This window comes from Haliotis rufescens, unplaced genomic scaffold (genome assembly GCF_023055435.1).
Source record: "Haliotis rufescens isolate VD_foot unplaced genomic scaffold, xgHalRufe1.0.p SCAF_1, whole genome shotgun sequence".
NCBI classification, from domain to species: Eukaryota; Metazoa; Mollusca; class Gastropoda; order Lepetellida; family Haliotidae; genus Haliotis; species Haliotis rufescens.
The window spans coordinates 71865769-71892006 of record NW_025963779.1 but is presented as its reverse complement, the minus strand read 5'-3'; the positions used below and the strand labels follow the sequence as shown (position 1 = coordinate 71892006).

The window sequence follows — 26238 nt, the reverse complement described above, 5'->3', positions numbered from 1 at the left end:
TGATGTCAATCACTGGATTGTCTGGTCCAGACTCGATTATTTACAGACCGCCGTCATAGAGCGGGAATATTGCTGAGTGCGTCGTTAAACAACATCAAACAAACTATATGCTTGTCGTACGAGGCGACTAAATGTATTGAGAGGTCAGGCACCCAGACTTAGCTGCGTCTCCTCTCATGCCGATAGCGTGGGACCCTCAGGGGTGGTTTGTCTGGTCCAGACTCGATTCTTTAAATGCCACTTAGTTTGGTTATATACAAGAGATAGATAAATAAACCTTGAAAAAAACGATATATATTTACAAGTGTTAATGAAGATGTCGCTATAGTCATGTATAACAAATAATGCGTTGGTTTGTTAAGCGAAAGTTCCGAGTTGGAACCAGCAGATGGGTACATGAGAGAAGCCTTTTTTGGTCACCCTCGATTATTCAGTGTATAATATCTCCATTTCATTATGATAAATATATAAATCGTTATGGAATGAAGAGAGACGTTAAAAGATGGTACTTGTTGTTACCATGTCTGGCGCTCGACATTAAGGGGCTAAAACAAGGACTGGTCGGCTCGGAGTCAGTATACTGTGTCTGAGTGGGGTATTCATGTTAAACTGCGGCATGGTATCTCAGTGAGCTAGCACTATAAATCGGCATCAGTCCGGTCTAATACAAGCAACCACACACACACACACACACACACACACACACACACACGTGCATGCACGTATAAGTGCAATAATCTTGGACGCGACGTTAAACCCCATTTCACCTCACCTCACCTGAAAAGGCCGTCAAACTCACTCATTTACTCTGGAGTGATTATTTTGGGAGTGGAACGGTATACCGTTTGGATTATTACTTCATTTTTAAAAACAAGATTAAATAATGCCCCTCTCAATCCCACAACTACATAAGTGTACATAGTGCGAGCGAGATGATACGCTCCAATCTATACCCTGGTTATATCTCAAGTTGTAAGGGTTGGTGGGGTAGCCAACTGGCTGAAGCGTTCGCTCTTCAAGATGAAGCAATGGGTTCGCTTCCCAACATGAATTTAATACGTGTAGCCATTTCTTGGAGTCCCTGGCGTGAATATTAAATACTGTTAAAGCGGCATAAAATGTTTCTCACATACACATTTAAAATATAGCATAACGTATTCGCGTTGTTCAATGTTTCTATTTATCTTCAGTGCTACATAATGATAACTAATATGATTAAGTGATGTCACATTTTAATGTAAAACAAGTTTTAAAAGTTGTGTTTTTAAAAATTTAATACAACTGTGTATATTTTACCATATACCCTACATCAAGCTTGAAACAATTATCACCGGTCCCGGGACGCTGTTAGATAGAGGTTTTTTTTGACGCGCAAGTTTAATTTGTCTTCGCCTTAACCCATTTCAAAACCACAAGATTCCCTTTATGAAGGGGTGGGGGAAGTTTGCTAAGTCAATATGCATATATCCAATCAGAGGTTGCCTTTCATTGTCGGTGAACCAATAGAAAGCCCTGTTATAAATACGTCAATAATTTCCGCTCGGGTTGGTCTACCGAGACACTGCGAGTTGAGTGGCTCGTAGTGAACGGATTTACTAGGTCCGATAAAGGTACGTGACTCTTTCTGTCTTCATTCCATGTCCGACTCCTAACTTGTTAGATCTAGCCACTTGTCATGTCCACAGTGTAGTCAGTTAGATCAGTATCGACTGACATTTAACTGCGGTAAACCGCCGACGATTTGTGACAATCCCAACAACTTGGTTACAATCACAAAATCCCACGCACGCACTTCTCGTTTCTCCAGTGATCGTCTCAAATAAAGTTGAATTTTATTCTCGACGGCGCTGACTGTATTTAAACATGCATAGTTCTTTTGATCCCACTTGTTTTAGCGCTTGAAGGCGAAAACTTCATATTTAAGTCGTTTTAAGTAAAGACGAACCCTTAAACTTAATCAATACTATTCATTATCATTTACAATTCGAGTAGTGACAAAAGTCATTACTTAATTGCTTTGAAAGCTTTGTTTGTGTTAAAACATTTCACAGTTTTAAGCCATTAATTGAAATATAAATTATTTTAAAGTTTGACAGTAGTTTTCAAATAAACTTCAAAGCTGTCCAATTCGGTAAACGACTGGGGTTTATCATCTAAGCAAACATGCTATTTATTGTTTTACTGTGAGAGATTTCTAGAGTGATGTACAAAGATGTGTGTATTATGATTCATGAGTGCACAATACACAGGAGCTAATTGCGTGGCGGAATGTTTGCTGAGTCAATACACAAAGCCTGTGCAGACAGACAGAGCGGCAGATCGGGCTAGCCAAGCTTGTAGCAGTCAACCTCAAACATATATTTGGGGAAATATCTACATACTATACATCAAGCTGTCTTCTAGGGGAACATTTCTTGTCTGTTATTGACTGAAGAGAAGGATCACTTCTGGATGCTGAATTAGAAAATAACATTTGCACGAAAATAAGTCTGTCGGAAAATTCAAAACTTAATTTTTGTATATTTTCTATTTTACTTACATCATTTACATTTTAGTCACTAGACCAAATAATATATCTAATTTATATGTAGGGAAATTAAATTTTAGTAGTTTCTAATTGCCCAGTGGATATTTTAACCCTTATGAATTGTGGACTACAGGTGCTATAGCTTTGAAGGCTGCTACTAAGAATCACGGTCAAGCATGTCCTGCTTGACTGTGTTGATTTTTCCATCACAAGGAATAAATATTTCAATGTAAAAACAATTAAGGACCTTTTTAATGATGTTAATTCTCGTTTAATATTATGTTTTTTAAAGGAAATAGAGCTTTTTCATAAATTTTGATGTGTTCAATGTATTGTTTTACAAATTGGTAGTGCGAAATTCATAACTTAGATTGTTAGTGGCTGTACCCTTGAGGGGGGTTGAAGTAGCGTAAAATTATTGTCCCCCTAAGAGGGTATGTAAGTCCCAAATCATTCGAAGTATTTTTCTGCACACTAGGCTTTTAAACGTAGTATCTTCGTTATTTTAATCTAAGGCTTAACTTGTACACTGTCGCCAGTGACTGAAGGGATGATATAAATCCTGCCGGGGTCCATGCAGGAAGCAAAAGTACTGTAAGTCCCCATGGTCCCCAGTATGGTGATCTCCCTTCAGTTGCTGACGATTTCTAGCCCATTTTTAAATTGTGATGTTCATTAATGCTTACTGCCTTTTAATATTCTCAATTAGTTTTAAATCAAGTCTGTGATATTCTAGTTATTCTACTGTCCTTCGTTGACAGCTTTTTATTCAGTTTAAATATATGTATCATAAATGTATCATAAATGTAATTTCTCGTCACGATATGGCTGAAATATTGCCCATGTTACGTTAAATAATAACTCACTCACTCACTCACTCACTCACGCTTCTAAGTGATTTTAATGCAGAATGCTGGAATTGTTAATCTTGTTTTCTTTTCTGGTATCTGAAGTCGGTGCAAGTAAGTGCAATGACGATTAGAAATCCATCAACTTTAACTCAGTATTGGGAAATATATGTTTGAACCTTTTTGTAGTTAATACTAGCATATTTATCTTACAGTGATCTTTTGATCTAAAAAGAAAAGCTATGTGATACATATGATTCAGAACTAGATATGTGTAAAACGTGTCATGCAAAGGAAAAACTTATTCTTTACATTTAAGTTTTTCTATGTGAAATATCCGCACATGCATTAAATTTCATTTATGGGGAATTGTTGACAAATACACCTGTCTACAAGACAAATGCCAACAAATCTGCACCATTAATCAGGGATTTATCACACACACACACACACACACACACACACACACACACACACACACACACACACACACACACCAATATTGTGAATTGTTTGATAAGCATTACTTAGAAGTTACGTCAAGCAACAGTCACAAAGATTTTTGGGGTAGAAGTACAATAGAGATGTTCCAGTTTGCCAGAGATGGTTAGAATCGGGGGACTATTCTCCATAGACTACGCCAGTTTCCTGTCCAGGATTAGACATTGTAATTCCTGCGGTGTGTAAAACTAAGACATTGTCATTTGGGTGATCATTTACTGTCACACTGATACACATCATACAATTTGAGACAGCAGACCAAGAAGTGGTGTTTCACTGACTTGAATCATACTCTGCTGGACTGCCAATTCAGTGAAGTCAAGTGCCCCTTTAAAGATCAGAGCTCCAGATAAGCTGCGTATTTGCGTAAAAGAAATGCAGACATACGCAGTAAAATAAAATCCAAGCGTATCAAATATGCAACGAACATTACAGATACGCTACAAAAATAAAACTAGTGCGTATCATCAAAATATCGTGAACTAACCCTGCGTATTCGATTAGCAAATCAGCAGCTTATTTTGAAATTATAAACGGACATTCCGTCAACCTTGCCAAACTCCACAATGACAGTTACATCATGATCATTTGCCATCACACTTTCTTGTGGAAGTATCGTGGTATTTTTTAGTCCTATAAAGGTCTCGAACCCACACGACACAAGTTTGCAGGGACTAGATGAAGAGTGTTTTTAAATATTTAACTTAAATACCCACATGTGTAAAAACTAGTGGGTAACAGAAATTTGAATACCCAGATAGAATTACTGATACCCAATGATTTTAAAATGCATGGGTAAAATACCCACAACACCAAAAGCTTATCTGGAGCTCTGAAGATATAACAGAGGAACAATTATTGAAACATGAAACATTATGTATTGCAGCAGTTCAGCAAATGTGCTATAGGACTGACCCTGTTGTCTGCTGAAAACATCCCCATTACTTCAGCATAGATCATACACCTTGGCATTAACCCCAGATGTGTGTACTGGTCTGTACATTGTTCCACAGTGTAATACTTGTCTCAGCTGTGATTGCTTCTGTTTAACCCATGTGGAATCATTATCACATCCAAGTGGGGCAGGGGACGAAGGAATGGTGTCCATCCGTCTATCCTTCCGTCTTCTACTTCTCTATGGGGACAAAACTATATAAGTCAGAGAAATGAAATTTTACACACTAATGTTCCTGGTCATGATCTCAAATGAGGTGACAAAATTGGTGTTGCTAATTAATGTTTTACAGAGTTATGGCCCTTGCTCAGTGCTTTTCATACTGCCTGAAATGAGGACCAGTTTTCTCAGAAACAACTGAAGTTACATGAAGGACAGTTTGCATGCTTATTTAAAAGATACTTGTTAAGATTGAGTTTGAAATTTGGTCCTGTCAAATATTGTTTTAGAGAGTTATGGGCCATAACTTATGGCCCTTGATCCATGCTTTTCAACTTTGTGCATTGTGTGGGCAATGGGAACAGGTTTACTCAGAAACTACTGAAGTTACTTGAATGAAAAGTTTGCATGCTTATCTAAGAGATACTTGTCAAGACTGAGTTCGCAAATTGGTCCCATCATTTATTTTTTACAGAGTTACAGCCCTTGATCCATGTTAGATTACTTGGTGCATAGTGTCTGCAATGTGAACAGGTTTTCTCACAAACTACTGAAGTTAGCTTTTCTAAGAGATACTTATCAAGACTGAGTTATTTTTTCCAGAGAAGAGGCCTTTTGAGTGTATTAATTTCACATTTAATATTTTTTTCTGATGTCATAAAGTGGCCGAAGTGGCTATCTCTTTTTAAGGCTTTATAGGACTCTTTTTTACAGCTAATATTCACTACTATATGAACAAACAAAGTTCTAATGTGTGCCATGGCGGGTGATAGTGATAATGCTGTTTTCTTGTTAATTCATATTTCACTGTTTGATACCCGACATGCAGACTGTAATCTGTTGATGATATAAAGTGAGTACCCCTCTCATGAGCTGCTGTTGCCTATCACCCTGTCAGAGCTGTTATCGTCCTTCTGCTAGTTGACTTAACTCTTCTGTCTCCTTCTCACTATCTGACAGGTAATTTTATTCTCGTAAGTGACTTTATCCCTCTTAACATTGACACAGCATCTTTAACAGACGTATCAATCTTGTGTATACCTCTTAGCAGCATATTGATAGTTCCCTCTCCAACCACCTGACCCATCTGTAGGTAAGTCAGAACTGACAGGGTGATAATGAGGAGATGCTGATTCCTCAAATGGCATTTTATAACCTGTAGTATCAAGAAAGACAGAGCTGACATAGATTTCAACTTGTGTAATCTTTCAATGTACGTTTCCGTGCTTATTTGTTAAGCAAACAATGGCTTTATAGTTTGACCTTTCACTGGAACATTATAGTACCCAGACATCACATTGAAGAAGAAAGAAGTTGACATCCATCACTTGCTTGATAAAGGTACCAGCACCTGTAATAAAACATTGTATTGAAAGAAGAAAGAAGTTGACATCCATCACTTGCGTGATAAAGGTACCAGCACCTGTAATAAAACATTGTATTGAAAGGAGAAAGAAGTTGAAATCCATCTCTCACTTGATAAAGGTACCAGCACCTGTAATAAAACATTGTATTGAAAGAAGAAAGAAGTTGAAATCCATCACTTGCTTGATAAACAGGTACCAGCACCTGTAATAAAACATTGTATTGAAAGAAGAAAGAAGTTGAAATCCATCTCTAACTTAATAAAGGTACCAGCACCTGTAATAAAACATTGTATTGAAAGAAGAAAGAAGTTGAAATCCATCACTTGCTTGATAAACAGGTACCAGCACTTGTAATAAAACATTGTATTGAAAGAAGAAGGAAGTTGACATCCATTAGTCTGTTGATAACCCTTTGGGCCTACTCAAATATGTCCCCAGTCTGCTGATGCTATCACATCTGTCACATCAGTGAAGAAAAAACAATACAATGTTTGCAACACTAGTCTGTGTGTAGCATCACCTGCCAGTCACACTGCCCGGAGTAGCGCTCTTGTCAATAGAGACTGATAACAGTGTGATATATATGCTATAATGCATGTCGGTGGAGGGGTTGGGTGGGGGTGAGGAAGCAGTTTATCACCTGGCGCTATATGGCTCTATATCACCACTCAAACATACAATACTGTTGTGACACATTGGATTATTTGTTTTATATTTGTTAGATATGATCTGTTAATGGATCTTCTTGGCGTTACACAAACTGTTATTCAAGTTAAAAAAAAGGTCTGTTCAACAGAGATGGCTCATTTGCCCCCTCCTACAAGATATGTCAGCACAAGTTGATAAGAGGGATTTAAATTCAGAGGTTTTGCCTAGACTTTGTCCTCCTTGTTTCATTTGTTGCTGGGTCTTGTTTAGCGAGATGCTGCTCTCGGCCTTGTGTAGCGAGATGCTGCTCTCGGCCTTGTGTAGCGAGATGCTGCTCTCTTGTGGCATTGATGAGGTGGACTGGACTGTTTGTGATTCAGGCAGAGATTTGTCAGTTATTCCAAACTAAGTTCCCTTGTTATAGTGTTCAAAATTTGGATACTTTTAAAGTTCTTATTTTCCAAAATTCAGAGGTATTTTAACTTTGCATTCAATGCAATAATGTTAAACTAAGCATTAAGGCTCCTTCATCTGTATTGGTCAGGGCCCACTTGCACAAAGCGGTCTTAGCGCTAAAACTATCGTAAGCCTATGTTAAAGAGAGTTACGATCATTTTAGCTAAGATTGTTTTGTGCAAGTGGGCCCTGATTATCCGTGAAATACAAGTCATCATCACATGACACTAGTTATAAAAATAAGAAAATAACTTGAGAAATGTTTATTCCAATTTGGGAATATTTTCTGACATTTGCTGCTGACTAGTGACTCTAAGCAAGTCTAGCTAAAGACTTGTCATGTGACCATAGATATTCCATTTGGAACTTGTGAACTTTTGAGGAAAACATTGATATTCTTTGCAAAAAAACATCCTTTGTCTTGATATCATTAAGTTATTTTAGTAATAAGGTGTCAGGCCCACGTAAGATTCATAACAAATATAATTTAAACATAAAGTACAACAACATATCACATACGTTACAGGTATGAAGATTGGAGATTGACAGCATCTTTGATATAATTTGTTAGGTTCTTGCGTAACGGAGGGTAATATCAGACTGCAACAGCCTCAGTTGCAGGCCGTCTCTCTGAAGTATTTCTGAAACACTTAGTTGGATATTTATTCTGTATTTTCTCAAGCTGATCACCAAGTAAGATAATAATTTGAATATATTGTTAGTGAGACAGAAATCTTATTACGATTACTTAAAATCAGTAATGATATCATTATGAATGAAATAATTCAATCCATGTAAAATTCATGTCTTCTTGTGTTCTTTAATGTGAGTGGATTACAAGATCTTTGTTGACATAAGTACATTACAATATCTTTGTTAATGTGAATAAATTACGAGATCTTCGTTAATGTGAGTAGATTTCAAGAGCTGATTTCCATCCATCCTCCACTGTTGCAGCATATGTTGGTAGTCTAAAAATCCACAATCACTTTGGTAATGTGTTGGTTAGGTGTAGTGTTATTTATTTCCATATTCACTGAGACATTCTTTTCTATACAGATCAGACAACCTTGTCATTGTGAGCTTGTGGCATGGGTATGCTGTCCTCCATCAGTGACTTTGAAAATGTTTTCTTCCCCTAAACAACAGAAACATTAAAACAATATTATCCTGTGTTCTATATTTTCCTTAGCAACAATAAAGGACTGTTCACATCCAGAAAATATGTAAATGGCTATAACAGCAGCTGATTTCAATAAGAGATTCAAAAGCAATTCGACATGTTGTTTGTATAGAGTATGTTTATTACGCCTATCTCTTCAAGTAACAAATTACTGTTTTTATTTGAGAAATTACATGTGGCCACGATGGCAGCAGCTATCACAAAGTCAGTTTAATATCAGACTGTGTCTACCTTGTGTTTAATATCAGACTGTGTCTACCTTGTGTTTAATATCAGACTGTGTCTACCTTGTGTTTAATATCAGACTGTGTCTACTTTGTGTTTAATATCAGACTGTGTCTACCTTGTGTTTAATATCAGACTGTGTCTACCTTGTGTTTAATATCAGACTGTGTCTACTTTGTGTTTAATATCAGACTGTGTCTACCTTGTGTTTAATATCAGATTGTGTCTACCTTGTGTTTAATATCAGACTGTGTCTACCTTGTGTTTAATATCAAACTGTGTCTACCTTGTGCTCACGATACATGGACATATCTTCATACTTAGACAGTACTTTTGCATGTCAAGGAATATTTCTGGCATTTCATTGGTTGAACCATGAACCCTGATTTTATGACTGAATCCTGGCACAATCTGGAATACAAAGAAGCCCTTTGGAAGGGTCTCTTCAATTCAAAATGGCTGTAATGAGAAGGTTTGTGAAATGAACAAAGTAGCATATGAGATTTAATTTATTGAAATATTGGACCATCTGTGTATACAGTTCCATGTGTTGAAGGAGCTTGATTATTTAGCAGACTCACTTTTGGGACATTTTGGAATGATTCATTCAAGATGGCCGTCATTCATCAAAACATTAAAGCTTTGAAGTTTTTCCAATTTGTTCCATTAAAATAATTGGGACACTTGTGCTCTCTATGAATAAATCATTTCTTAAGTGCAAGGCTTGATTTGAATATCTACTTATTGATTTTATTAAAAGGCTTTGATAAATGTAAATCCTATGTACATATTTATCGAATCAATGCAGTAGAAACTGAAATTGTAAACATCAAACATGAACACGTACTACGTTGAGGACTATTTTGTTTTTACCAGTAGCTTTCTTCTGCTAATCTCAAAATCTTCATCTCAAATATCCAAAAGTCCCAGTGACCAGTCATGCAAGGACAGGTTTTGCCAGGTGTCAATACAGAATTTCAGCACAAGTGGTCAGTTCATTACAGATCCACCAGTTATACCAATCTTATTTAAATCAGATCTTAGTTCTTGCTGCCGCTAAACCAAGATCCGAGGACATCCCATTAAGGGTCATATCAGAACGACCTTTCATCTGACCAATCAGAGCGTCGCATACCAGATCATGAAAGTGACAGTAGGAATGTGTTTTCTGATCATGCAACCCCGAAATATTTAACTCAAGGTATTCCGAATGACAGTTAAAGGCTTTATGACTGAATCCTAACACTCTGTCATCTATCAGTCAATCCAGAATGTTCTTTTGTTCATTTTTAAAAATTTTCATCGAGAAATTGTCAAAAACAAATTCGAGGCATCGTCGCCAGTTTGACATTAGTGCCATAAAGCACGAGAAAGCTGCCTTTTGATTGACTTATGTTGACTTCTTGTCAGTCATTCCACTGGTTGGTCAAAGTTTGCAGTAGGTCTGCCTGACATGATCTGTAATGGGATGTCCTCAGATCATTGTTTAGCGGTAGGAGAACTAAGATCTGATTTTTATGAAATTGCCAGTTTTACCTGAAATCAACTATTGCACCCTGTACGATTTAAAAAAATGAAAATGAATGCCAGTTCCTAGACTAACATCTAGACTCTGAAATGAACATATCGTACAGAAAAAACAGTTGTTCAGTTATCTTTATAAAAATATAATAAAAGGGAGCCCAGTGACTCTATACTACAGTAATCTAGACTTGCCAAACATTATAGACTTGCATGGGCTGTATTTGATATATATCTGTATCAGTGTCTGTAAGACAGACTAGCCAGTTCCATGGGATGCTCAAAACAAAGTCTGCTCGAATTGTGAAACCAATCCCCTTGTAGCCAGAGTAGCATGCACTTTAAAGTTTCTGTCCATATCCGATTTCCTTCATTCAGATACTAAATTTTGTTTCAAATAAAGAAAGTCCCATTCATAGTTGGTGTAAGGATTCACAGATACTTGATATTGTTTTTGTTGTTAGTACAAAGGTCATTGGACCTCCAGTATCGGGCCTGGGACACCCAAAAGGCTGACAGATTCACCAGGCCTCACCAAGAGAAAGGCCTGGTAAATCCCTGAACCAGAATAAGACATATTCTGCCTCTAAATAGCCATACTGTGGTGTCCTTACTTACAAAGAGCACAAGCAACCATACAAATGTGTTAAAGGGTTCATGTTTTGATATTTCAGTTAAAAATGTGTTTGAATTGTATTGAAAATGTGTACAGTTTGAAGTGCCAACATTAATTTTTTAGATATATCAACAAATGCTAGTAATTTAATTTTATTAATATTTTACTTTCCTAAATTATCATTCCTTTGGACAAAAGTATATTTAATAATTATTTTTTCAAAGTATATATTAAGGATAAAACTAAATAATTTGTGATGCGCAAACTGCTTAATGGTTAGGTTGTTTAGTGTTTATTAGATTTCAGATGTAATAGAATACAGTTTTATTAAATATTAATTATAGAGTTCTTTGTATTTTTTTTATCTGAAAGTGCATTCAAAATGAGATATTTTGTATGTTATGAAATATGTATTCCACATCATTGTTGAGTGAGTGAGTGGCTTTACGCCGTTTTTAGCAATATTCCAGCAATATTCCAGCAATATTCCAGCAGTATCACAGCAGTATCACAGCAGTATCACGGCAGGGGGACACCAGAAACAGGCTTCACACATTGTACCCATGTCGGGAATCATACCTGGGCCAGGTTCAGCGTGACGAGTGAACGCTTCAACCATTAGACTACCCCACTGGCCCCATCATTGTTGAGTGTGAGTGAGTTGGGTTTAACGCTGCTTTTAACAGTATTGCAGTTATGTCGCGGTGTGTCAGCTTAATGTGGGAGGAAAGCCTGAAGTGTTGCAGGTCTCAGACCTTTCCCACTTCAGGTACATAGCAAGTCAAACATGAACAAGGACAATTAGTCTGAGGCTGCTGACAGTGTGATTAACAGTTGGGTGATTGGATGCTTTTATGAAGCTGGAAAAATGGACAACGACTATTAAAGGTGGTGGAAAAAGCTACCCAATACACACGCCTGAACACATGTACATGCATTACATGACAAGGAACAGTCAGTGTGGTTAATAAATGGTTCATTCAAGGTGCAACTGAAGTGCACTCATGGAAGTTGAAAATGCGACATTTTTTAAAGAACTAACTGATATTGTCTGCATGACCCCCAAATAATGATGCTGAGTATACATGGAAACAAGCTGAAGTATTTTGCTGGAATCTCATGTCCTTCAGTACACACACCAGTTATTAGTTGGAACTTTTGATGGCTGTATGTGTACAGTGATTGGCTATTTTATTATGTTTTTCTAGCTTGATTAATTCTTGAGAATCAAAATGATCCGTCTTGGGTGTGAAATGTTATGTGACTTTTATCCCTTTTACCAGACTCTGAAGTAACAGGGTCTCATCCAATTATTTTGAAATGGATTTTATAAGGAAATGTTTCTGGTCTCGAAAGTGTTGTAAAATATATTATCCATTTTTGACATGCAGAAGGTTTTATTTCCAGGAGTTTATTTCTTTTTAGGTAGCCAGTTTGTCACCCAAATTAAGAAGTGATGTATACCGAATTTGACGTAATAAGCGCCCACGGTGATAATTGCTTATATATTGGCTAGTGAACTATCCCAATTAGCACCCCTTCCGATTGATCAATGTACACAAGTCTTATCTATTCGCGTAGAATACGCCCTTGTGTGTTATATGCACCCTTAATTATGGGCAATTAAATTCTGGGAAAATGTATATAAACATTTTAGGCTGTCAGTATAAACCACAAAATTTATCTTTCAACTCAAACTCAAAATAATATTCTAATAAGAGCCCCCTATTTCTAATTTGAGTGTACCCTGGGTGCTTATTACGTCAAATACGGTACTTGAAGTTTAGAAATAGCATCCTGCATTTCAAAGGTTGTGATTATCTCATTGGTTTTGTGGATAGAGCATCTGCCTGGTACTTGTTGTTACCCTGCCTGGGTCTTGGCTAAACAAGGACTGGTTGGCTCAGCACACACACACACACACACACACACACACACACACACACACACACACACACACAGAACACAGAGCTTTGTTAGACAATCATTTACCAATGAAAATGTAGTCATTTATAACTGGAACAATATGAAGGACAATTGCATGTTCAATTGCAAGAAGTATAGGAAGGGAGTGAAAGTATTTGAGTTATAAATAGGAGTTTGTTTCAGCATCTGGTCAACTTTCAAAATGTCTGAACTGGTACCAAATGTCCTGTAGTAGTTTCAGATAAGATGAATGTGTTTAGAAAAATGAATTATTTAATAAAGGGCCTTAATATCTTTAGTGTGAGCCTGGTCAAGGACAACCGGTGGGTATTCCAGGTTAGAACAGGTCCCCAGCAATGCGTTTGTCGTCTCACTTAGGATGCCAGGGTGTCATTGTACAAAACAACCTTAGCGCTACGACTGCCATTAGTCTGTTTTAACGTATGGGAGTTACAATCACCTTAGCGCTAAGAACGCTTTGTACAACAGCGTCCAGGCATGTGATTGCGTGTCATCGTAGCCAGATGATAGGGATTGCTGCTCATGATATCAAGCACTGGTTTGTCTGGTCCAGATTTTAATTATTGCAAAACAAGCTGAAGCCCACTGCATAAACTTCCTGAAATCCAAAAGGACAAACCTTTTTGTTTTTATCTTTACCAGTATTGAACAGTGATTTATATCTGTATGGATAAAACTTGTCATACCGAATGTTTCATAACCTGGCCATTCTCTTCCGCATGAGGAACATTCTGTGAGGAACAATGGTGTTAGAGCTCTTGTTTGTGTAGGGTCCAAATTATCCTAAAAACATTGTACACGACACGTACCTTTGCCAGACTAAAATATGAGACTGATGCCAAACATAAAACCGCCAAAGATAAAACCTTTAATATTTGGCTAATGTAATTATTGTCTGGCATTGATGAATGTCACCTGTGTGATGCTGAGCTGTATTGGGTCAGACACACGCCTGTAGTTTATATCATGGAGTTAATTTGTTGAACAGTGTTTTAGTTTCGAGCCAGCATCATGCCCAGAGGGAATGACAAGCTGAATTGTGGGTCTCCCTGAACCTTTAGACAGACCCTCCTCCGTGCAGGTGCTTCCTGTCTGTTGTCAGTTTGAACTCCTCATTGAAGCTAATTCAATGTAATTTACTCATTTCTGAAATAGGGAAGTTATTAAAACATCTATTACTGTCTCAAACCGGAAAATACTTCAAACAAATTGATTTGTAGCAGTGTACAGCTCTCTCCAAAACCTGTAAAATTTTGTGAGGTAACTGATATGACATTTATATACGAACGTCAGGAGTCATGTCAGGACTGTTGTGATTTGTAGTTCTGTGGTACATTTGGTTATTGTTATGTCAATGAAGAAAGTCCTGATTATTTTCTGTTTGATTTGTGATTTGACATCTTGATCCCGTTAGTCACCTCTTATGAGAAGCATGAATTGCTGAAGACTTGTGATGCATATTTGACAATTGTTTAAAAGGTGAATTTTTTATCTTTCAGTATGCACATTTTGTTGTTGTGGCGAACAGCATCAATAGATTGTACCGATACATCAATACATCAATAGGTCACTTGTCAGTGACTGACGTTGAGCACTCATCCCAAAACAAGGCTTACAGTATTATGTTCTCATTATTGTCACTGCGTTTCTAATGACATCACACAAGACAATATTTGTTGGTTTTGTTTGTTTGTTGTTTAATGCAGCACTCAGCAATATTCCAGCTTTATGACAGCAGTCTGTAAATAGTCAAGTCTGGACCAGACAATCCAGGGATTGATATCACGAGCATGGATCTGCTCAATTGGGATACGATGACATGCATCAACCAATTCATCCCGTTGGTCGCCTCTTACGACAAGCATGGGTTGCTGAAGACCAATTCTAACCTGGATCTTCACGGGTCACCCCAACGATGTGGATCGTTGCTCATAATATCAAACAGTGGTTTGTCTGGTCCAGACTCAGTTATTTACAGGCCGCTATCATATAGCTGTACCATTGCTGAGTGCAACATAAAACAAAGCGGAAACAAACAAATCATCCTGGGATTGACTAATTTTGCACTTCTAAAGAATTTGGTTACATTTCAGTGTATTCAAAAGAAATATTATTTTTCCCTAATAAGGATATCTACACCAAGACACATAGACAGACATTTATTTCCAGAAATAAAGTTATCTTATTTAAAACTATATATCTACAAAATAAAAATAAATTAAATCCAAACGGAGCTCCAAACAGTCCTCAATTTCAGGCCTAGACTTGACTTAATTTTTTTCTCTAGGATCTGGGAGACAGACTACAGGAGACATGACACACTGTCTGACTACATGATGTGCATGTTGCAAAGATTAGACAGGGGCTGCCTGGGTAGTGATGTTGTGAAACTTTTATGTACAAACATTGATCAAATACTGAAAAAAGAAGTATGCAAGGTGGATTGTGACTATCTATGCTTAAGAGTTACTCACTCGTCTCTTAATTTGAACCCATGAAGATCTGGGTTAGAATTGGTCTTCAGCAACCATTCTTAAGAGGCGAGTAACAGGGTCTGATGGTCAGGCTCGCTAACTTGGTAGATGCATGTCATCTTATTCAAGCAAGCAGGGGATATTGTCTGGTCAAGACTCAATTATTCACAGATCTCCATCAAAGGTGGAATATTGCTGCATGCAGCATTAAACTAACAAATAAATCGAAATGTGAGAAATTGCAACAAGTAATGAAGTAGACTAAGTGTTATACATTGTGGCTGTGAGTGGGACATTCTTGGTGGAGTTTTGTGCACACAAGATACTATGTTGTGAAAATGTCTTACAGTGTGTCTCTCAGTGGCATATATTGTTATGTATAACACAGAAAAGTGAACCCTATATACTGAGTAGTTGATAACTGCATGAGCAATGATCCTACTGTATGTGAGACATTGTTTAAGCACCCAGAGTTAAAGTTTAGTCCTCTTTTACAGCATGGATGGGAAATTGACATGATAGCTTGATCATTCAGCAGCATCTTAGGATGTACATGTCAATGTTTGTCACTTAAGGAGTCTCCCACATAGGACTACAATGACATTTTTAAAACAACCTATTACCTAAAAATGTACCATTGCTAGAATATCAAATGGTCAGTCCATATGGCACCTCTTGTCAGGCATGTGTCTATGATGGCACCAGGTGTTGGGCATGTGTCTATGATGGCACCAGGCATCAGGCATGGGTCTATGACGGCACCAGGTGTCAGTCATGTGTCTATGATGTCACCAGGTGTCAGTCATGTGTCTATGATGGCACCAGGTGTTGGGCATGTGTCTATGATGGCACCAGGTGTTGGGCATGTGTCTATGATGGCACCAGGTGTTGGGCATGTGTCTATGATGGCACCAGGTGTTGGGCATGTGTCTATGTCACCAGGTGTTGGGCATGTGTCTATGATGTCACCAGGTGTTGGGCATGTGTCTATGATGTCACCAGGTGTTGGGCATGTGTCTATGATGGCACCAGGTGTTGGGCATGTGTCTATGATGGCACCAGGTGTCAGGCATGTGTCTATGATGTCACCAGGTGTTGGGCATGTGTCTATGATGGCACCAGGTGTTGGGCATGTGTCTATGATGGCACCAGGTGTTGGGCATGTGTCTATGATGGCACCAGGTGTTGGGCATGTGTCTATGATGGCATCAGGTGTCAGGCATGTGTCTATGATGGCACCAGGTGTTGGGCATGGGTCTATGATGGCACCAGGTGTCAGGTATGTGTCTATGATGGCACCATGTGTCAGGCATGGGTCTATGATGGCACCATGTGTCAGGCATGGGTCTATGATGGCACCATGTGTCAGGCATAGGTCTATGATGGCACCATGTGTCAGGCATGGGTCTATGATGGCACCATGTGTCAGGCATGTGTCTATGATGGCACCAGGTGTTGGGCATGGGTCTATGATGGCACCAGGTGTCAGGTATGTGTCTATGATGGCACCATGTGTCAGGTATGTGTCTATGATGTCACCAGGTGTCAGGTATGTGTCTATGATGGCACCTGGTGTCGTACATGTGTCTGTGATGATGTCAGGCATGTGTCCCTGCTATGAGTTTGGTGACATGAGTGAGATGGTGCATCTGCAGACTGTCACAAGTAAACTGCAAGTGCATCTGTCCTGCCCAAAGCAGACGCAGTGGTGTGTCACAATGACAAGCTGAAGTAGGACCTGTTGGGGTTGTCCCAGAGAGGAAGTGAACACTGAAGCATCACTCCCACTGCAGATACAGGCACTTTGCGATACATCACAGAGCATATGCTTCGGAAATATATCTGAATTTATGTTGAAGATGTGATCTACGAGAGGAGGTACAGGAGCTCCTTGACAGGGCCCCGAGACGGGTGCCCCTCCTGGCAGACAGCAGTGTTGGTTTGTAGGGAAAGGGTACACACTGTAAAGTCTCCGTTAGTCAGTGGCAGTCAATGTCCCCGGGACAGGGGGTTCCCCTCTGTTGACACTGGAAGACATTTTTTTGGCAGGTGTGTAATTGTTACGTTAGCTCTATTCCCCAAGTTTCGTTTGTTCAGTGAATCATGTCATGCTTGGCAACTGAGGACCGGAGTAATGCTCATCTCCTGCAACTTGCAGCTCTGTGGTTTTTTGTAACATCGCTAAAGATGACAGGTATTGGTGAACTCACCTGCTAGTTGTAGGTAGGTATGTGTATATGGACACAGGACAAGAGATGCATTTGTCTATGTCACTCATGCTTCTGTTTGTTAATTAGACCTGGAATATTTTTGGAAGTGATTTTGTCCAAAGTTATTTCAAAGGTGTCTTTGGAAATTTATTTCAAATTAACTTAGGCAGTTTTGCCTGGTGTCCTCTTCACCAAGTCAGTGTGTCAGTTATTAGATTTATTTGGTGGGGTCTATAGTATGAATATATGTATTTATAACAATAGTTTTAATAAACCAACAATAACAATCTATTGCTTGAAATGATGGTACCAGGCTTCCCTGAAATACAGGAAGTTTGTAGTCACAGGTGTTTTGAGAATGAAAAAATATTATTTTAACATATCTAATAAAATAGAATAATTAATTGGTTATGTGTCCATTGTCTGTTGCCCGTTGTGAACATCTCCACAGAAACCACTTGTTGTTTATTGAAATGGAATCAAATTTGGTGTATGTGTAGTTAATATGGGCTAAATAAAAGTTTCATTTTTTACGATATTTTTAGATTGCCCTTTTTATGTTTGCACTTTGCTCCTAAATTCTCTCAAAATGTTTGTTTGCACTATAAACATCCTCATTTTCAATATCACTACTACTTTAATCATATTGAAAAAAACTATTTATGGCCATTGTGCAGCCATTTTTATACAAAATGGAATGAAAGTTAGTACATGTGTACATGGTGTAGTTAATAGTGGGGCTCTTCATATACGTTCCATGTTTTGAGATATTTTATTTTTTTACCTAAATTTGACCTTTTTACTTTGGGCATACTGACAGCTGAAACCTCTTTTGGCAATTACTCGGCCATTTCTGTCAAAACATAAATGAAATTTGGTACATGTGCAGTTAGTAGTGTTTTTTTTGTGACATATCAGTTTGTTTTGACCATGCACTTTAATTTTCTCAAAGACATATTGGCTCTGTAAACCTCTTTGTCTCCTAAATTGGCAGAATAAGGAATCAAATGTTTCTCCTTATGATGACATCATATTTTGTTCAAATCATACAATTTTAGTTCATGGCAGTTAGTCTTTATTCCTCATAATGATTATAAGATATAATGCGGACCCCAAGTTTTTATGAGTGTTTGTCTTTTTAACATTTCATACTGTTGACTGCATATCTAGGTGAGATACAGAGCCATGGCACTCTTTGTTTTATTTACTGGCATATCTTCATCTGGGACATATGCAAACAACAAAGTCTTTTTTTCTTGAATATGATGTTGTTGGTAGTTAATATACAACCACTTGTGACAATCATTGAAAGGGTCTAGTGCTTAAAGCTACCTATGAATATATAGATGAGATATGAATGCCCAATATTATCCAGGTTGAAGGTCACCCATGACTGTGTTTACTGTTACAATACAATGCATGCGGCAGTGTTTGCACACACCAGTCTTCAAACACACTTTCAATATATGTTAGCGCTTGAAAACCGCAATGTGAATATACTTGTCCCCGTCAGTATTGCAGCTATTGTGTCTATCAGGGCTCGTGAGCCCATGTCATGCCTTGCTGACTAGGGTGTGTTTGCCTGCCTGTGTAGCAGGGTCCTATAGCTGGACAGGGGGTCGCAGCCATCTAATGTGGGCTTGGAGTATGTCACCAGCCTGTCAACAGGCGCTGACCCTCGATGACCTTATACTGAGGAGCTGCTAAGTCGGCACCTTGTCCCAACTTTGACCTTCTTGTGACTTGAAGTTACAGCAGGCTTGTGACCAGCTGTCTTTTAAGTGTGATTCTCCAGTATAATTACACTCAGCTGGGAAGAATTGTACTGATGCAGCAGTTTGCTGTTTGAGTTACGTTCTTTTGTCTTAGCTTTTGAGGAGAACATGCAGGATGAATGAGAAGTTGCTACTGGAATTGCTACGAACATTGTGTACGGAGGATGTCCTTTTAATGCTCTGTTGTTGGCTTTTCCTGCTTTTTGTCTGGTATAGAGTTGATATTTTGTGATATTATGTCCTGGTTTTGGTCTGAATTGGGATGTTATATCTTGTCACATGTTGTGTTATTTTGTCATCTTGGTTTTGGTCTGAATTGGGATGTAATATCTTGTCATAATCTGTTACTTTGTCATCTTGGTTTTGGTCTGAATTGGGATGTAATATCTTGTCATAATCTGTTATTTTGTCATCTTGGTTTTGGTCTGAATTGGGATGTAATATCTTGTCATAATCTGTTATTTTGTCATCTTGGTTTTGGTCTGAATTGGGATGTAATATCTTGTCATCATGGTTTTGGTCTGAATTGGGATGTAATATCTTGTCATAATCTGTTATTTTGTCATCTTGGTTTTGGTCTGAATTGGGATGTAATATCTTGTCATAATCTGTTATTTTGTCATCATGGTTTTGGTCTGAATTGGGATGTAATATCTTGTCATAATCTGTTATTTTGTCATCTTGGTTTTGGTCTGAATTGGGATGTAATATCTTGTCATAATCTGTTATTTTGTCATCTTGGTTTTGGTCTGAATTGGGATGTAATATCTTGTCATAATCTGTTATTTTGTCATCTTGGTTTTGGTCTGAATTGGGATGTAATATCTTGTCATAATCTGTTATTTTGTCATCTTGGTTTTGGTCTGAATTGGGATGTAATATCTTGTCATAATCTGTTATTTTGTCATCTTGGTTTGGGTCTGAATTAGGATGTAATATCTTGTCATAATCTGTTATTTGTCATCTTGGTTTTGGTCTGAATTGGGATGTAATATCTTGTCATAATCTGTTATTTTGTCATCTTGGTTTTGGTCTGAATTGGGATGTAATATCTTGTCATCATGGTTTTGGTCTGAATTGGGATGTAATATCTTGTCATAATCTGTTATTTTGTCATCTTGGTTTTGGTCTGAATTGGGATGTAATATCTTGTCATAATCTGTTATTTTGTCATCATGGTTTTGGTCTGAATTGGGATGTAATATCTTGTCATAATCTGTTATTTTGTCATCTTGGTTTTGGTCTGAAGTGGGATGTAATATCTTGTCATAATCTGTTATTTTGTCATCATGGTTTTGGTCTGAATTGGGATGTAATATCTTGTCACATTCTGTTTTTTTGTCATCTTGGTTTTGGTCTGAATTGGGATGTGATATCTGGTCATAATCTGTTATTTTGTCATCTTGGTTTTGGTCTGAATTGGGATGTAATATCTTGTCATAATCTGTTATTTTGTCATCTTGGTTTTGGTCTGAATTGGGATGTAATATCTTGTCATAATCTGTTATTTTGTCATCATGGTTTTGGTCTGAATTGGGATGTAATATCTTGTCATAATCTGTTATTTTGTCATCTTGGTTTTGGTCTGAAGTGGTATGTAATATCTTGTCATAATCTGTTATTTTGTCATCTCGGTTTTGGTCTGAATTGGGATGTAATATCTTGTCACATTCTGTTTTTTTGTCATCATGGTTTTGATTCAATTGAAGTTAATATCTTATTCTGCTGTTGCAACAATAATAATCACATAGAACATTCTATTATTGGATTATATTTTATATGCTTTTCATGAATATTTACAAAGAAAACACAGATGAAATATAGAATGAAATTGTAATCTGTATTTGGTCAAACTGTTGGTGCCTTATAATGAAGTTGGTCGGTTAATCTGAACCACATTTTATTTGTTCTACTTTACATATTCTTTCTGTGCTTCAGCAATAAGACCTGACATTCACTCCCGCACATTATCCTACATGCTCACTTTTTGTGCCAATACATGGCTATGTTCCCAGCTTGTCCAATATTCCATTACAAGCTGTGTGTTTTCGTGGTGTTCATGCTTTCTTCTCCATCCCTCTCAGAGAAATGTGAAATTCAATGCCCAGACTTTTTGCTTCAAATAAAAACACAAAGCAATTAGAATTTCACTGTCGTTCCAATCAGACTCCCTTCAGCAATATTTTCATCATTTTTGTTCCTGACATCCTGTGAACTCAAACTGCAAGCCTTCATGGCAAACAATAACCGACATGATTTGCTATCTGTGTGGAGGTCTTGGTGGCACCAGCCTTGCGCCAAGTATCCAGAGACTGGGTCACCCCGTTCTGTGGGAGCCATCAGAGAGTGTACACAATGGGGGGACACACACAATCTCCAGTTTCACCCCCCTTTTTGGCGATGAGTGCGCTGCGCATAGGGACAACCTGCTCTGCACATGCAGTGGAAGGCCGGAAGGGGGCATGCAGTTTGTGGAGGCCAGACAAAGGCGTGTAGTACGCAGTTGGAGATGGATATGTTCTGCTGATAAGTCAGGATGTTGTGTGAATGTGTTGAACTCGCCCTGTGAACCTGAGAAAGAACAAAACTGCTTTAAGAGGCGTAAAGCTAAACTTGTTTGGCCTGGTGTTGGTGGTAGACTTGTATACATGAGTTACAGCTGAAAGGCAAGAAAAGTAGATGAGTGATATTGGGTCTTTTGGAAGGAGGACAACTTGAACTCGAAAAACAAAAACATATAATTTAGATCTTAAAAGGTGCAACATTTAATAAGATCACCATCATTTCATGATCATGTGATAAAGTACCCTCTTTTTGTAATTTGAGTTCTAATGTAAATTGTCTCATATTAGATGATATCAAAACTTTCACATAGTACATATCTGACATGAATATATCTTCTGTATGTTACACCTGGAGGAAGATTCCCATTATGCATGTATGTAACTCTTGTCACACAAGGTATGTGTAACCAGGTAGGACACATGTTACACCTGCATGTAACACACCAGGTATGTGTAGCCAGGTAGGACACATGTTACACCTGCATGTAACACACCAGGTATGTGTAGCCAGGTAGGACACATGTTACACCTGCATGTAACACACCAGGTATGTGTAGCCAGGCTGGACACTTGTTACACCTGCATGTAACACACCAGGTATGTGTAGCCAGGCTGGACACTTGTTACACCTGCATGTAACTCCCAACACACCAGGTATGTGTAGCCAGGTAGGACACTTGTTACACCTGCATGTAACTCCCAACACACCAGGTATGTGTAGCCAGGCTGGACACTTGTTACACCTGCATGCAACTCCCAACACACCAGGTATGTGTAGCCAGGCTGGACACTTGTTACACCTGCATGTAACTCCCGACACAACAGGTATGTGTAGCCAGGCTGGACACTTGTTACACCTGCATGTAACTCCCAACACAACAGGTATGTGTAGCCAGGCTGGACACTTGTTACACCTGCATGTACCTCCCAACACACCAGGTATGTGTAGCCAGGCTGGACACTTGTTACACCTGCATGTAACTCCCGACACAACAGGTATGTGTAGCCAGGCTGGACACTTGTTACACCTGCATGTAACTCCCAACACAACAGGTATGTGTAGCCAGGCTGGACACTTGTTACACCTGCATGTACCTCCCAACACACCAGGTATGTGTAGCCAGGCTGGACACTTGTTACACCTGCATGTAACTCCCAACACACCAGGTATGTGTAGCCAGGCTGGACACTTGTTACACCTGCATGTAACACACCAGGTATGTGTAGCCAGGCTGGACACTTGTTACACCTGCATGTAACTCCCAACACACCAGGTATGTGTAGCCAGGCTGGACACTTGTTACACCTGCATGTAACTCCCAACACACCAGGTATGTGTAGCCAGGCTGGGCACTTGTTACACCTGCATGTAACTCCCAACACACCAGGTATGTGTAGACAGGTAGGACACTTGTTACACCTACATGTAACTCCCAACACACCAGGTATGTGTAGCCAGGCTGGACACTTGTTACACCTGCATGCAACTCCCAACACACCAGGTATGTGTAGCCAGGTAGGACAATTGTTACACCTGCATGTAACTCCTGACACACCAGGTATGTGTAGCCAGGCTGGACACTTGTTACACCTGCATGTAACTCCCAACACACCAGGTATGTGTAGCCAGGCTGGACACTTGTTACACCTGCATGTAACTCCCAACACACCAGGTATGTGTAGACAGGTAGGACACTTGTTACACCTACATGTAACTCCCAACACACCAGGTATGTGTAGCCAGGCTGGACACTTGTTACACCTGCATGCAACTCCCAACACACCAGGTATGTGTAGCCAGGCTGGACACTTGTTACACCTGCATGTAACTCCCGACACAACAGGTATGTGTAGCCAGGCTGGACACTTGTTACACCTGCATGTACCTCCCAACACACCAGGTATGTGTTGCCAGGCTGGACACTTATTACACCTGCATGTAACACACCAGGTATGTGTAGCCAGGCTGGACACTTGTTACACCTACATGTACCTCCCAACACATCAGGTATGTGTAGCCAGGCTGGACACTTGTTACACCTGCATGTACCTCCCAACACACCAGGTATGTGTAGCCAGGCTGGACGCTTGTTACACCTGCATGTACCTCCCAACACACCAGGTATGTGTAGCCAGGCTGGACGCTTGTTACACCTGCATGTAACTCCCAACACACCAGGTATGTGTAGCCAGGCTGGACACTTGTTATACCTGCATGTAACTCCTCTCACATCAGGTGTGGCCTCTATACTGTGGGTATAGGTAGTCAGGTAGTGTGTATGTTACACCTGTGTCACTGAGGACTGATTGTGCACACACCTGTGATCCGTTATGTCTATGACATGGGCACTGTGAGCGCCAAACATTGCCTCATAAGGTTTCTTCTTCATAAAGTACCCCTGAATGCTAGGCTTGACTGAGTTCTCCAGTTGCCAGACCTATTTATTGCTTTTCTCGCCAGTAGTTTATTTGGTTAATATCATATTTAGGAGTTCCCCCTTTGTGCTTCCAGGACAAACTAACCCAGTGCCCCATCAGGGAGCATGAGGTCACTGGAGAACCCAATGGGGGGACTGTGTGGGCATTTTACACATTGAGAGAGTCTTGTTGACGCCTTCATCAACCCCAAATGCAGATTTCTTGGCAAGACATTCATTGTCCAAGATGATTTCCACTACGTCTGGTCAGTAGGTGAACATCTTGTAGTGTGAAGCCCATTCCTTGTGTTCCCTGGCAATGATTATGGCTGTGATGTTGCTAAAGTGGGCTGAAATCCAACTCTCCGAATATATGTCCAAATGTCTTCTTTTCTCTTTCGGGGGCACAGGTGGCCCAGTCGTCTAAGGCGCCGCGATTCGCTGTGCAGAGTTGCGTCCCTTGGGCACGCCAGAAATCTATGATTGTGGGTTCGAATCCCGGTTTGCCCCGATTATGTTTCTAGGTTTGTCAGCACCATACCCATGCTCGTGGGTTTCACCGAAGTGGTAAACGTCTGAGACCTGCATCACTTCGGGCTTTCCTCCCACATTAAGCTGACACGCCGCAATCTAACTGGAATACTGTTAAAAGCGGCGTTAAACCCAACTCACTCACTCACTCACTCTTTTCTCTTTCTTTTATTGTTTATAAGAAGAAGTACCTGTGACATAAAATGGGCTTCCACCAAGGGTAGCAGAAAGCTCATGTCCATGTGTCTTTTTAACAATCTGGCACACTTTCTTGAGGAGTTAACAATCAGGTTGATTTTGTTTTTTACCCAAAGCGAAATTATTGATAGTCTAGTGTTTTATATGGCCATGGAGTCACGGACAACAACAATTTATAAGAAATTAAAGAACGTCCAATCTGTCATAACATGACTTCTTTGATCAGTATATTTGATCAATCAAGAGATTTCAGCAGCTGCCATGGTGGTGGACTTAGCTTGGTGATTTGTATATGTGCTGGTCACATGTAGGACATGGGTTCAACTCTCCACATGGTCACCATGTTGGAAGTCCATTCTTGGTGTCCCCCTTTATATATGGCTGGAAACTTCTGGAATATTGCTGAAAGCTGTGTAAACAGCACTTACTCACTATCGTAGAAGAATTTAACACTTGGACATTAACACCCCATGGGTTTATATGATGGCTGGCGTGACTATTTACACCAAATAGCCTAGGACTTGTCTCCCCGTCCTGTTCCATGCATGTAAGGGTAATTCTGCTGTAAACCTGCCCATTAGGACTGGGACGAGTCCAAATTTACTACCCGGGTAGGGTACCCACTGTAGGTCTCAAGAGATACAAAATGTCCAATTGGGAAAATGTTTTTACCACAGCACTTGCAAAATGTATTTAGATACTTGTATTAAACGATCTGGTCATGCATACACTGAAGTTGACTTAAGTTATATCCTTATTCAACCATTCAACCTTATGAAAAGTCAGAAGGAATGGGTGCATTGTCAGAAAGAAATGCGAACATTCATGACTTGTAGTGTAACCATAGAGTTCTAGATAATTTTTGTCATTAAACTATATATCACATGACTAACCACAGGTCCGGGTAGTCCTGTGGGTACCCGGGGCCTACTCAGTACCCACCCGACCCAGGTACCCGAATTACCGTCCCAGCCCTACTGCCCAGACACATCTCAGTCTGCTCATCGCTAATAACAGCTGTAGAAAGGGAAACAAACTTTTAGCTTTGCTAAGCCAGTCTGTTGCATGTATACTACTTAAGGACTTACTACATGCAAATTGTGTTGCATAAAACTT

The 26238-nt window shown here is 39.2% G+C and overlaps 1 protein-coding gene across 5 annotated transcripts in view; it reads left to right on the top strand.

Moving 5' to 3' along the window:
• The first annotated feature begins 1500 nt into the window (after window positions 1-1500).
• The window catches only part of LOC124139709 (putative extracellular sulfatase Sulf-1 homolog), a 124563-nt gene continuing 99825 nt past the window's right edge, over window positions 1501-26238 (top strand). For 4 of the 5 annotated variants that reach the window (XM_046506990.2, XM_046506993.2, XM_048400501.1 and 1 more), the window contains exons 1-2: window positions 1539-1610; window positions 24489-24659. The gene's annotated coding sequence lies outside the window, so the exon portion shown is untranslated. Of the gene's footprint in view, window positions 1611-24488; window positions 24660-26238 lie in introns of all 5 variants that reach the window. The other variant, XM_046506989.2, reaches the window with a different exon arrangement.